Source organism: Bubalus bubalis, chromosome X (assembly GCF_019923935.1).
Source record: "Bubalus bubalis isolate 160015118507 breed Murrah chromosome X, NDDB_SH_1, whole genome shotgun sequence".
In the NCBI taxonomy this organism is placed as follows: Eukaryota; Metazoa; Chordata; class Mammalia; order Artiodactyla; family Bovidae; genus Bubalus; species Bubalus bubalis.
In genome coordinates, this window is record NC_059181.1 from 83,051,245 (window position 1) to 83,066,605 (window position 15,361).

At 38.9% G+C, this 15,361-nt stretch overlaps 1 long non-coding RNA gene across 1 annotated transcript in view; it reads left to right on the plus strand.

Moving 5' to 3' along the window:
* The window catches only part of LOC123332028, a 62,486-nt gene that overhangs the window by 40,454 nt on the left and 6,671 nt on the right, over positions 1–15,361 (plus strand). The gene's annotated exons all lie outside the window — the stretch shown is intronic.

Here is a 15,361-nt window from a genome sequence, read left to right on the forward strand (position 1 = left end):
CAACGGGCAATCAAAAAAGAGTCCCGGAGTGACAGAATGCCATCTCCTTGCCAGTGTATTCTTTCTGAACCTGGTGCTCTGCTTGGAGGGTGGGTCCATCTTCAATTTTTATTTTTCCATTTGTTGAATCCAGACACTAAGTGAGCACAGCAGACCTGTGGGCTTGTGCCCCTGTGGAGCAGACAGCCAAGTGGGAAAGAAAGATATTAAACCAGAGGCTACAAACTAGGAGCCACTGATGTATTGTGTGTGGCCTACACTGTTCCTAAAAATGACTGTGTTCAAAGGAATGGATAAGAGAGTTGTGGTACATGGAATATTGCTCAGCTATTAAAAAAAAAAGAACATATTTGAGTCATTTCTAAAGAGGTGGATGAAACTGGAGCCTATTATACAGAGTAAAGTAAGTCAGAAAGAGAAACACCACTACAGTATATTAACACATATATATGGAATTCAGAAAGACAGTAATGATGATCCTACATGCATGGCAGCAAAAGACACACAGATGTAAAGAGCAGACTTTTGGACTATGTGGGAGAAGACAAGGATGGGATGATTTGAGAGAAAAGCATTGAAATATGTATATTACCATGTGTAAAACAGATGTCCAGTGCAAGTTTGATGCGTGAGGCAGGGCACTCAAAGTTTGTGCTCTGGGACAACCCAGGGGAGGGAGGTGGGAGGGGGATCAGTATGGGGGGACACATGTGCACCTGTGGGTGATTCATGTCGATGTATGGCAAAAACCAACACAATATTGTAAAGAAATTATCCTCCAATTAAAATAAATAAATTAATTTTTAAAACTTCATTAGATATTAGAAAAAAATGATTGTGCTCAGTCACTAAGTTACGTCTGACTCTTTGAGACCCCATGGACTGTAGCCTACCAGGCTCCTCTGTCCCTGGGATTTCCCAGGGAAGAATAGTGGAATGGGTTGCCATTTCTTTGTCCAGGCATAGAGGGTTATTTAGGGCAGTGATGTTATTGTGTATGATATTATGGTAAATACATGACACTATGTATTTGTCAAAAGCACAAAAAGTGAATCAATGTATGCATATTAAAAAAAAAAAACATTTTGACATCAAGAACGGAATGCAGAATTTGACTAAACAACCTAATTTTATTACAAATGTATGAAACCACCTCACTAAGATCCCCAACTTAAGTAACTTTGGAAATGAATAGAGTTTGCAAGACTGAAAGCAAAAGAAAAAGGCACTGTAATCTAGTTGATAGTGTTCTTTCTCATAGGGGTATAGGTTAACAATCCTAATACTGTTACACATGTATACTTGAACAAGTAAATAGATGGTACCTGAGTATACATACATATATTTCTTTGTTCTGTTAGCTGAAAGGGTCTAAAATAAATGATACTCCCCAAATCTGAAAGAAACTATGATGTAAATCTATAAGTCTTTGATTAAAAGAGCTTGTAATGCATATTCTGAACCAGGGAATGGAAATACTAGGTCCCCACAACCCACTCAGCCTTCAAGGATGGGGTTGCCTACCATTTCCCTGTCTAGCCTTAATCTCTCCCCTCTGCATTTCTCCTTCCTCCCCCAAATCCCCCAGTACACTAAGAACAACTTTAGAAAGCTCTGACTTGAGAGTAATGTGCCAAACATATTTTATCAAGTCATGGGCTCGTCAATACTATGTTTGTTTGTTTTTTTTAATTTTGTAGTCTGCTTTTCATTTTCTAATTTTAAATTTTGTAATTATTACTTGACTACATCGTGTGTCATACAGGATTTTAGTTCCCTAACCAGGGATCAAACTCATACCCCCCTGCAGTAGAAACACAGAGTCTTAACCACTAGACCACAATGGAATTCCTACCATGGGGGTGTTAATGTTTCACAAGTATAGGTCTACTTAAGGAAATGGTGGTGCATCCTATCATTGATTACAAGTGATAGTAGAGGATGGTATTCTATTTTACATCTCAGTTTAGCTCTTTTTTCTCCTTTTAGAGACAGATGATCAGTGCCAATGATAGTCAAAGTTGCAGTTAATCTGACCATGGCCTAATCTCTCCATTATATTATTTTAGTCTTTTTCATTCTAGAATATTGTAATATATGAATGTTTTTCAAACTGAATGTGCAAGTGAATCACTTGGGGATATTGTTAAAGTGCAGGTTGCTAGAGTAGGTCTGGGTTGGAGTCTGAGATTCTACATTTCTTCTTGTAAGTTTCCAGGAAATGCCCACTCTGACCACAGAGCAGAACCATTCTGAATAATATTAGATATTATTAGATAATAAATTTAAAACTTGATTGTAATCTATAGGTCATTATTCTCTAAATTTTAAAGTAACTGTCTATAGCTTGGTTGCTACATCTTCTACTAGACGTTAACTGTCAATTAGTCTGAAGTTTGCATGTACCTTTAAAAAGGTTTCTTACTGATTTCAGAGGCTTGTGCTTTTTGGCCTCTGAACTAATAAAAGAAAATCACACCATCAGAAAATAGGAAATGTTGCCTGCCAACCAGCATAGGAAACTCTCAAGCTTGTATTGTATAGTTTTTAACATTTGAATATTTCAAATATGATCCCTCGACATTTCATTATTTTCAGCCTTTTAAGTACTGCAAGCTAGGCTTCAACAGTACATATACGGAGAACTTCCAGATGTTCAGGCTGGATTTAGAAAAGGCAGAGGAACCAGAGATCAAATTGCCAACATCCGTTGGATCATCGAAAAAGCAAGAGAGTTCCAGAAAATCATCTACTTCTGCTTTGTTGACTATGCCAAAGCTTTTGACTGTATGGATCACAACAAACTGTGGAAAATTCTTAAAGAGATGGGAATACCAGAACACCTTACCTGCCTCCTGAGAAATCTTTATGGAGATCAAGAAGCAACAGTTAGAAACGGACATACAGTGATGGACTGGTTCAAAATTGGGAAAGGAGTATATCAAGGCTGCATATTGTCACCTTGTTTATTTAACTTATACATAGAGCACATCATGAGAAATGCCATGCTGGATGAATCACAAGCTGGAATAAAGATTGCTGGGAGAAATATCAACAACCTCAGATATACACATGATACCACTCTAATGGCAGTAAGTGAAGATGAACTAAAGAGTCTCTTGATGAAGGTAAAAGAGGAGAGTGAAAAAGCTGGCTTAAAGCTCAAAATTCAAAAAATTAAGATCACAACATCCAGCCCATCTCTTCATGGCATGTAGATGGGGGGAAAAGTGGAAGCAGGGACAGATTTTCTTTTCTTTGGCTCCACAATCAATGTGGATGGTGACTGCAGCCATGAAATTAAGACGCTTGCTCCTTGGAAGAAAAGCTGTGACAAACCTAGACAGTGTATTAAAAAGCAGAGACATTACTTTGCAGACAAAGTTTCACAGAGTCAAAGTTATGGTTTTTCCAGTAGTCATGTACAGATGTGAGTGTTGGGCCATAAAGAAGGCATTGCATTGAAGAATTGATACTTTTGAACCATGGTGTTGGGAAGACTCTTGAGAGTCCCTTGGACAGCAAGGAGATTAAACTAATCAATCCTAAAGGAAATCAACCCTGAATATTCATTGGAAGGACTGATGTTGAAACTGAAGCTCTGATATTTTGGCCACCTGAGGTGAAGAGCCAACTCTTTAGAAAAGACCCTGATGCTGGAAAAGATTAAGGCAGGAGGAGAAGGGGACGACAGAGGATGAGATGGTTGGATGGCATCACTGACTCAATGGACATGAATTTAAGCACACTCTGAGGGATAGTGAATGACAGGGAAGCCTGTTTTGCTGCAGTTCATGGAGTCACAAAGTGTTAGACATGACTTAGTTACTGAACAAGAGGAATAGCATCAAGGAGAAGTACACAGGGGCTTCAACTCTGCCTGTAATATTTTATTTCTCTTTAAAAATCTGAAGCAATATGTTAAGATTCATCAAAGCTTGATAATAGGTTCACAGGTAAAATAATTTATCTTTCCTAACATTTCCTTGCATTTTTCTGTAGGCTTAAAATAGTTAATAATGCCTAAAAATAGCACTGTTGCTTCATAAACAAAGACCAACTCTTTGTCTGCATTTTTTTAGATGCCAGGTAGGTCTCTTTTTTTCTAATTTAACATCACAAATGGTCCAGTTACATTGTGATTGAGGTGGTTGATGTTTCACTACATTCCAGTCATAACAAGTTATCAACCTTGTCAAATTCATAGGACTTGTTCACTTCCCATGTCTTGTCAACCAAAATTTTATAAACCACCTCTCGGTTTGTATCAATTTCAATTTATGTTGATTTTTTCTATTGAGAGGGCCATCTTTTACTCATCTTTTCCATGGATTAAAGAGTTTCTCTTTTTTTATATGTATGAAGATGCATATATACACACAGATCATATATTGTATATACATATTTATTCACATACACATATACAATCTTAAAATTAGAAGTTCCTCAGGTCATCTTCCTAGGCACCATATAGACACTTCTGTAGCATTACGTAGGCAGTATAGCATAATGCGGGGCTTCCCAGGTGGTGCAGTGGTTAAAAATCTGCTTGCCAATGCAGGAGATGCAAGAGATGCGGGTTTAATTCCTGGGTCAGGAAGAACCCCTAGGGGGAGGAAATGGCAACCCATTCTAGTTTTCTTGCTTGAAAAATTCCATGGACAGAGAAGCCTGGAGGGCTACAGTCCATGGAGTCGTAGAGCTGGACACAATTGAGCACAGCACAGCAGCATAGCATAATGGTAGCATATCGGTTCTGGAGTCAGTGGCTGTGGTTTAGAATCTCATTTCTCTGTCATTTATTAGCTGTGTGACCTGGGGCAAGTTATTTAACCTTTTAATATTCTTGTAGGCAAAGTGAGGATAGTAATAATACTTTTTTTTGTAGAATTTTAAGCTTAAATAAAAATGCATTTAAAAAATTAGAGAGTTTAACACATAGCATAATGTCTTCAAAATATGCTATTATTATTAATATTATCATTATCTCTGATATGGTCATCAGCCTCTGCTTGAACTGGTTCAACCATATTCTACAAGAAAAGCTGTTCTGTTTTGGAGACTCTGTTACTACAAACACAGTGAGCCAAAGTTATTTTCCTATAAACCTTACTCCTTTTAAATTCTATTTGTTGGTCTGAGTTCTGTCTTTTCAAACTAAGCAAATTTTTCCCATCCCTCCAATGTGGAAATTCTTCAAAAGTTAGAAATCAGTATCTCTTATTCTCTAGAATATTCTATATGCACAAGTCAGAACTCTGGAGAATAAATAGTGTTAGAATAAGATAGATTTCAGCATCACCTACAAATATATTAGACTGATGAATAAGTACTGGATACTTGAAGTGTTAGCTTGAAGTGTTAAATTTTGAAGGGTTTCATTTAGACATGTAATTAGTGAGTCTCCAGGCATCTAATGAGTTGCAGTATTTAAAGTTTGGGGTGAAGGAAAGCCATATGTTTCTACTTACCTTCAGATCCAAGTTCCTGTTTTAACCAACAATATTCTTGCCTTCTATGTGTATAGTCCCTTTTCTGTACCATATCACCATGCAAGATACCATCACAACCTCTTCCCTTACCAAAGTATCAATATGTTTAGACTACATGGATTGTCTAGAACATTAACTATTGCTGTTCTTCAAAGTTCTTCTGAGGGAAGAATCTTGACTGGTTATCTCTTCTGCTTGTTGTTACCTCCTGCCATGTTGCTAGGTCCTCTGTCTACTTTGTATTCTTTACCTCTCATCTGTAGTTCATACCCAACAGCCCTTCAAATATATGTTCTTTTCTTATGTTACAGTTTATCCATGTTTTTCTTGCTTCCAGCCCGAATCAGCTATGCCCCGAGGATTATATTTCCACAATAAGGTGCACTCTTAGAGTATCTTGCCAGATAAAGACAGTTTCCTTTTTGAGAGAAATTCTGCCCCCAGCTAAATCTTACATTAACACTTTACATCTTCATGCTACACAGTCATGATATAAGGAAATATATCTAGGTCCATAATGAAAGATATGTGGCAAGTATGCCTCCATTACCCTCTTCACCACAAAAGATATTATTACGCAATCACAGCATGCTCTACATCTTTCTTCTCCATGGTTGTAGCTCCTGCCAAAGAACCCTTTCTGTTTAGGTCCCAGATTCCACCCTGACTGTGGTCTCATATCCTGCTGGCAGGCCCCTGCAAAGGAGGGTCCTACTTCTTGTTTCTGGTAACGTTACCTCCTCCCATCGTTTCCCTAGGTTTGGTGATAGCTTTCTGCTTCTGCTGATCTTGGGGTTGTCTCACTATCCCCATTTGTCTTCTATCACATGCATTATCAAGTCCTTGTATTAAATGTCCTCTATTTGAAATAGCTAAAGTGGTTCTGTTTTTTTCTGATTGGTCTCTGAATGATATACCTCCTTTGAAAATCTGTAGTATGTTCTATCTTTTCTATGGTAAAATAGTATTCAGTAAACCTCAAGATGGATCTTTAAGCCAAGCCATCTTGCCTACTTACTTCTGTGCTATATAGCCTTGTCCAGATCCATTCTCACATGTGTTCTCCACCCTGCTCTTTGCTCTAGAAGCTGGCCTCTACAAATTGCATCCCCTGGCTTGCTTGTCCTCTCATTTCCAGGTGGATTCAGTCTGCACTAGCAGATGAAGGTGAAGGAGAAAGTTTTTGGAGAATTTAATCCTCTATCCCCCTACAGTTTTGCTTATTTAGCTAAGGTCATATATTGTTACTTTCTTTCTCATGACTACAGGACATGTCAGAGTCTAAAAACAGTTCCCTCCACTTACCTGTTCAAGCCTAAGACTGGTTGTAGCTTCCTGCAGCTGCTAGTCCATGGGTGCTTTGCTGTCTCTTTGAATCCCTTAATCCTACCCACCACTTAGTAGATGGTCCCTTCTTTAGAATTTCTTTACTCATCCTTTATGAGAATGCCATCTGTTTCCTGCCAGGAGCATGATCAATACAATCACATACCTATGTTTGACAATCCAACTTTGTTCCTTGCAAACACTTAGGACCCTATTTGTCCTGTACAAACACTGCTTCATTGGCTTCTGGCTTCAAATTATTAGCCCTAATTTCCGCTTAGGAGGAGCTGTTCCACATTCAAGGTCAGAAGGGGCGGTGGTGAGGAGATACCCCTCATCCAAGGTAAGGAGCAGCAGCTGTGCTTTGCTGGAGCAGCCGTGAATAGATACCCCACATACAAGGTAAGAGAAACCCAAGTAATACGGTAGGTGTTGCAAGAGGGCATCAGAGGGCAGACACACTGAAAACATACTCAGAGAAAACTAGTCAATCTAATCACACTAGGACCACAGCCTTGTCTAACTCAATGAAACTAAGCCATGCCCGTGGGGCAACCCAAGACGGGCTGGTCATGGTGGAGAGGTCTGACAGAATGTGGTCCACTGGAGAAGGAAATGGCAAACCACTTCAGTATTCTTGCCTCGAGAACCCCATGAACAGTATGAAAAGGCAAAATGATAGGATACTGAAAGAGAAACTCCCCAGGTCAGTAGGTGCCCAATATGCTACTGGAGATCAGTGGAGAAATAACTCCATAAAGAATGAAGGGATGGAGCCAAAGCAAAAACAATACCCAGTTGTGGATGTGACTGGGGATAGAAGCAAGGTCTGATGCTATAAAGAACAATATTGCATAGGAACCTGGAATGTCAGGTCCATGAATCAAGGCAAATTGGAAGTGGTCAAATAAGAGATGGCAAGAGTGAACATCAACATTCTAGGAATCGGCAAACTAAAATGGACTGGAATGGGTGAATTTAACTTAGATGACCATTATATCTACTACTGCGGACAGGAATCCCTCAGAAGAAATGGAGTAGCCATCATGGTCAACAAAAGAGTTCGAAATGCAGTACTTGGATGCAGTCTCAAAAATGACAGAATGATCTCTGTTAATCTCCAAGGCAAACCATTCAATATCACAGTAATCCAAGTCTATGCCCCAACCAGTAATGCTGAAGAAGCTGAAGTTGAATGGTTCTATGAAGACCTACAAGACCTTTTAGAACTAACACCCAAAAAAAGATGTCCTTTTCATTATAGGGGACTGGAATGCAAAAGTAGGAAGTCAAGAAACACCTGGAGTAACAGGCAAATTTGGCCTTGGAATACGGAATGAAGCAGGGCAAAGAATAGAGTTTTACCAAGAAAATGCACTGGTCATAGCAAAGACCCTCTTCCAACAACACAAGAGAAGACTCTACACATGGACACCACCAGACGGTCAACGCTGAAATCAGATTGATTATATTCTTTGCAGCCAAAGATGGAGAAGCTCTATACAGTCAGCAAAAAACAAGACCAGAAGCTGACTGTGGCTCAGATCATGAACTGTTTATTGCCAAATTCAGACTTAAATTGAAGAAAGTGAGGAAAACCACTAGACTGTTCAGGTATGACCTGAATCAAATCCCTTATGATTATACAGTGGAAGTGAGAAATAGATTTAAGGACCTAGATCTGATAGATAGAGTGCCTGATGAACTATGGACGGAGGTTCCTGACATTGTACAGGAGACAGGGATTAAGACCATCCCCATGGAAAAGAAATGCAAAAAAGCAAAATGGCTGTCTGGGGAGGCCACACAAATAGCTGTGAAAAGAAGGGAAGCGAAAAGCAAAGGAGAAAAGGAAAGATATACGCATCTGAATGCAGAGTTCCAAAGAATAGCAAGAAGAGATAAAAAAGCCTTCCTCAGTGATCAATGCAAAGAAATAGAGGAAAACAACAGAATGGGAAAGACTAGAGATCTCTTCAAGAAAATTAGAGATACCAAGGGAACATTTCATGCAAAGATGGGCTCGATAAAGGACAGAAATGGTATGGACCTAACAGAAGCAGAAGATATTAAGAAGAGGTGGCAAGAATACACAGAAGAACTGTACAAAAAAGAGCTTCAGGACCCAGATAATCACAATGGTGTGATCAGTGACCTAGAGCCAGACATCCTGGAATGTGAAGTCAAGTGGGCCTTAGAAAGCATGATACTGGATGCTTGGGGCTGGTGCACTGGGATGACCCAGAGGGATGGAATGGGGAGGGAGGAGAGAGGAGGGTTCAGGATGGGGAACACATGTATACCTGTGGTGGATTCATTTTGATATTTGGCAAAACTAATACAATTATGTAAAGTTTAAAAATAAAATAAAATTAAATTAAAAAAAAAAAAAAGAAAGCATGACTACGAACAAAGCTAGTGGAGGTGATGGAATTCCAGTTGAGCTATTCCAAATCCTGAAAGATGATGCTGTGAAAGTGCTGTACTCAATATGCCAGCAAATTTGGAAAACTCAGCAGCGGGCACAGGACTGGAAAAAGTCAGTTTTCATTCCAATCCCAAAGAAAGGCAATGCCAAAGAATGCTCAAACTACTGCACAATTGCACTCATCTCACACACTAGTAAACTAATGGTCAAATTTCTCCAAGCCAGGCTTCAGCAATATGTGAACCGTGAACTTCCAGATGTTCAAGCTGGTTTTAGAAAAGGCAGAGGAACAGAGACTAAATTGCCAACATCCGCTGGATCATGGAAAAAGCAAGAGAGTTCCAGAAAAACATTTATTTCTGCTTTATTGACTATGCCAACGCCTTTGACTGTGTGGATGACAATAAACTGTGGAAAATTCTGAAAGAGATGGGAATACCAGACCACCTGACCTGCCTCTTGAGAAATCTGTATGCAGGTCAGGAAGCAACAGTTAGAACTGGACATGGAACAACAGACTGGTTCCAAATAGGAAAAGGAGTACGTCAAGGCTGTATATTGTCACCCTGCTTATTTAATTTATATGCAGAGTACATCATGAGAAACACTGGGCTGAAAAAAGCACAAGCTGGAATCAAGATTGCCGGGAGAAATATCAATAACCTCAGATATGCAGATGACACCACCCTTATGGCAGAAAGTGAAGAGGAACTAAAAAGCCTCTTGATGAAGGTGAAAGAGGAGAGTGAAAAAGTTGGCTTAAAGCTCAACATTCAGAAAACAAAGATCATGGCATCTGGTCCCACCACTTCATGGGAAATAGATGGGGAAACAGTGGAAACAGTGTCAGACTTTATTTTTTTGGGCTCCAAAATCACTGCAGATTATGACTGCAGCCACAAAATTAAAAGATGCTTACTCCTTGGAAGAAAAGTTATGACCAACCTAGATAGCATATTGAAAAGCAGAGACATTACTTTGCCAACAAAGGTCCATCTAGTCAAGGCTATGGTTTTTCCTGTGGTCATGTATGGATGTGAGAGTTGGTCTGTAAAGAAAACTGAGTGCTGAAGAATTGATGTTTTTGAACTTTGGCGTTGGAGAAGACGCTTGAGAGTCCCTTGGACTGCAAGGAGATCCAACCAGTCCATTCTGAAGGAGATCAGCCCTGGGATTTCTTTGGAAGGAATGATGCTAAAGCTGAAACTCCAGTACTTTGGCCACCTCATGCGAAGAGTTGACTCATTGGAAAAGACTCTGATGCTGGGAGGGATTGGGGGCAGGAGGAGAAGGGGACGACAGAGGATGAGATGGCTGGATGGCATCACTGACTCGATGGACGTGAGTCTCAGTGAACTCCAGGAGTTGGTGATGGACAGGGAAGCCTGGCGTGCTGCGATTCATGGGGTCGCAAAGAGTAGGACACAACTGAGCGACTGAATTGAACTGAACTGAATTTCCTCTTATTTATGGTACTACTACTAACCTTTTTACTTAATGTTTGTATTTGGTCTCCTCTGGTTGGAGTCTTCCCTCTCCCAAGAGGACTTTGTCTCTGACTCACTCTTCTCCTGCTACCAAGTATTTCCAGGCAATCTGCCTCAGTTTGAGGACCATTAAACCTAATCTTTCCTAACCTGATTGACAAATGACTGACCCTCCCCAAACAGGGAGAAATACTTGGGTGTATTCTATAATACATTATAGTCATTCTTTTTTTTTTTTAATTTTATTTTATTTTTAAACTTTACATAACTGTATTAGTTTTGCCAAATATCAAAATGAATCCGCCACAGGTATACATGTGTTCCCCATCCTGAACCCCCCTCCCTCCTCCCTCCCCATTCCATCCCTCTGGGTCGTCCCTTTATTCAGTCTATTCTACAACCCCTCCCTGGGCAATCTCTTCCATTAACACCTCTTAAATTTATGTCTCCAACCCTGACCTCTCTTGTGAGCCCCAGACCTGTATATTCAATTGCCTATTCAACATCTGCACTTGGATGGCTCAAAGGCAAATTAATCTAAACATATCCGAAACAAAATTCATGTCCCCCTTGATCTGATTTTCCTCCAGTGTTCTTTGTCTCCATGAATAGAGCCACTAGACCTTTGTTCAAACCAGAATCCAGTAAATCATATTAGATTCTCCCTTCTTACTTATTCCACTGATCCGAGTCATCCAGTAATGCTAACTTTACCTGCTATGTTTACCTGCAAGCTAAGTTGCTTCAGTGGTGTCTGACTCTGTGGCTCTATGGACCATAGCCAGCCAGGCTCCTCTGTCCATGAGATTCTCTAGGCAAAAATACTGGAGTGGGTTGCCATTCCCTCCTCCCAGGGATCTTCCTGACCCAGGGATGGAACTTGTGTTTCTTATGTCTCCTACATTGGCAAGCAGGTTCTTTACCACTAGCATTACCTGGGAAGCCCTTTATCGCCTATATTTATCTAAAGTTATTTGCTTTCCTTTATTTTCTTTCCTACTACCATGGGATGGTGGTAAGTCTAGAATATTATCATCTTTCTCCTGAACCACTGCCATAACCTTTTAACTGGTCTCCCTGTGTCCACTCTTGCACCTCTTTAATCCATCTTCCACACTGCTATCAGAGTTTTCATCTTCTCTGTGCTTAAAATAAAGTTAAAAATCCACAACATTGCTCACAAGGCCTTGCATGTTCTTGTCCTTATCAACCTTCCCAGCCTTCTGGAGACTTCTCCTCACTTACTGTGCTTCTTCAAGCATGCCAAGTTTATTTGACCTCAGAATCTTTGCACACACTGTTCTCTCTATGGAATGTTTGCTATTACTCACCCATTAGATTTTAGCTTAGATATCATCTCAGTAAAGTTTCCTTGACACTCTAGGCCAGGCTAGGCAGCATGCCCTTCACTTTGTATGTATCCAAGCACACTATACTTCTCCGTTATAACACAGCAGTGTTGTAATTATCTGATCCAAGATGTCCATCCCAGTAGGCTGCAACTTGCACCAGGGCCTACCTAGTTTTCACTGCTAGCACATACAATAGGTGCTGAATAAATGTTGAATGGATGAATGAATTTAGGTATTTATCATCCTTGTCAGATTGTAAACTTTATGATTACAAACTTCAGATCCCCTAGCTTAGAATGTTGTATAATCTGTCTCTCTCATTCTCCACCGGGTGTGTATATGATTTAATCAATAGATATTTGATGTGAAAAATAAATTGAAATTCCTGGAACTACTCAAATTATTTTTCAAAACCTCCTTGCCTATATTTATTATGTGCATTTTCTTTTCCCACTCTACATATGTTCCACATTTTGGTCTTTTTTTTTCTATAAGTACAATTTATTCTTTATGGCTAGAGGAACTTCCACAGTAATTCTCTCCCTTTTAATGCCACCACATTTATTAAAGAGCACAAATGAAATAGCTGCATACACTTAAACACTATACAATTTTATAAGAACATTATTTTTCCTAAGAGGAGTTGTTCTCATTTCTAGGAAGGGAAAGATCATAGTCATGTATATGAAGAGCCTGCATTGACTGTGAACATTAAGTCAAATGATCAGAGGAATAAGATTTGCATTGTGGGTAGATAATGCATCTATATTTCTACTTCTTCCCTGTAAAGTAGAACTGCAGGGTTTGACTTTGTATAAACTTCTCTACTGCCTGTTAAATACGTGTTGCTGCAGCTATAAAATGATTTATGAGATAGCAAAATTCTGTTTCTTTGTTCTGAATTTGGGCACGGGGAGTACATAATCACTTATAGAGCTCTGTAATTTTCTGTAGAACTTGGAGTGTAATAGAATGAATAGCTTTGAAATATCTATTCAGTGCCTAGAAAGTAAGACACTTTTTTGAGTTGAGTATTAAACTAACTAGGAGTCCAAAGATTAGCAGTATACTTTTTTTTTCGGCAGTGTACTCTTGACTTGGCCTCTGTGTAACCAAGAATGTCTCACCAATCTCTCTGTGCGCATGTCCTCTTTTGTAAAACAGACTTCATAATACCTCCACTCATTACTCACAGGATTGCTCTGAGAAACAAAGTAGGAAATGGAAGATATATCAATAAAAATATCCCACAATGTGGGGAATGTTGCATGATATTGCTGCTTGAAATATCTTATTTCACTCTCCCCTCAAGTCACTTTCACTGGCACCTGGTAGTCATTACCTATTTTTCACATCTCACTACTAAAGAAATAAACACACCAATAAGGTTGCAAGTAGGGAGAAGATAAAAATTGGATGGTTGGCGAATAAGAAAAAATAATGACACTTCAAAATTGTAAATACCACAAATTTGTAATTGTTACAGTTTATATTGGGAGACTAATACTCTTTATATTGTTCAGACAATAGATGTTTGTTATCAGTAAGCCAAACAGAACTTATTTTGCAGGGAATAAAAATGACATGCAAATATTATATTTCACATATACAATATAAGCCTATTTCAAATATTAATGGTTTTAAACTAAAAAAATCCAATTTTTCTTCCATACAACTCATTTTGTTTAAAAAGTGCTTCTTTTATACAAATGGAGGTGAATAAGATGTATTACTAAATATAACTACATCATTGCATTAAATGAACCTGTTTTACCTACTTAGTAAGCATGATGGGGTCTGCAGCGGTCAAACTCATTTATGAGTTCAAAGCTTCAGATTTGGCATAGATGGAAATGTTAGGCTGAATGAACCTGTCTTTACTTGATTTACCTTAATATTTCCTGCCTAGTACATAATACATAATACACAAACCTTTTACGATAAACCTTGTTTTATACAACACATGATTCTGAAATGTATGCAAAGTACACTTTTAGAAATTGAGTTATGTTAAACCTATTAGGAGAGTTTACTATTTCAATAATTCAAGTAGTGAGTCCTTTTGTTTTGTTGAATTATATGAAATTGCTGATATTTCAGCATTGTTTATTTACATAAATGCCAATTTCATGTGATTCAGTGTAATAAAAAGTGAATACTCATTCTTTTACCTTAAAACAAAGTACATCTATATATAAATAACCTATCTGTTTATATACATTTAGGCTAACATGCAATTTTTTGGAGAGTGGGGGTGAGGGAGGGAATTGCCTAGTCGGCACTTTGCATAGATGGATAAATTCAAATTATGCCCGTTGACTGCTCTAGCTGCCTCTTTGAGCAGTAATATATGTTAATTAATACATTGGGGGATACAATAAAAATGAATATAAATGGAAAAGTTGTTTTCTTTACAGACGGTTTGCTATGATGAAAACATTCAGTTTGTTTTTCCAAAGACTAAATACCAGGTATGTCACCATAATGACACATCTGCATACATACATCTCCATTTATGTTATCACTGGAAATTGTGAGGGGTTATGCTGCTATTTTAGTGCAATCCATGCCATGTACTTTGGTTAATGCTCATTGAAGATCTGGATCCCATGGGGTGGTTGTGATAAAAGAGGTTGATTGTTTTCCAGGTGAGTAACCTAATCATAAATTAGGAATCTTCATCCAAGTCAGTGATTAAGGAGCAGTTTTAAACTCCTGAAATCTGGGTTGGGGAGATCAGATGGGCAGGGACTAGATTTGCAGTTTGTCTCTTCACCAGATTCAGCAACAAGGCATTGGGTATCTTGCTATTCACTGCTGTTGAAAATGTAATCAGTTCCTTCATTTATCCAATCACTGACTTCTTAACTGTAAAGTGCATTCAAATACTGTGAGCACAAAAGGCAGAGCCTGGAATGAGGAGAGATGTGTGTCCTTAAAAAGTTCTGGGGTATATTGGCATCCTTTGATGAAGTCCATGTATGGCTGCCAAAAACTATCATTTTAAAGGGTACATAGGGTCTGGGTGTGACTAAAGACAATTTAAACCCCCAAATGAAATAATATGAATCACTTTGCAATTTGGAAATGACAATGCCAAAAGGGGAAGCGCATGCCCTATCTGATTCTTAGCCTACCTGCTCATCTTTTCCAAATGGTACAGAATGCAGCTGCCATCTCTTATGGTGCGCTATTGTAACAGGTGTGCCAGAGGCAGGCTTGCTGCTAAGTTTAGCTCTGCATGTGGGGATTTCATACTTTGTAGCCCCTTGGAGA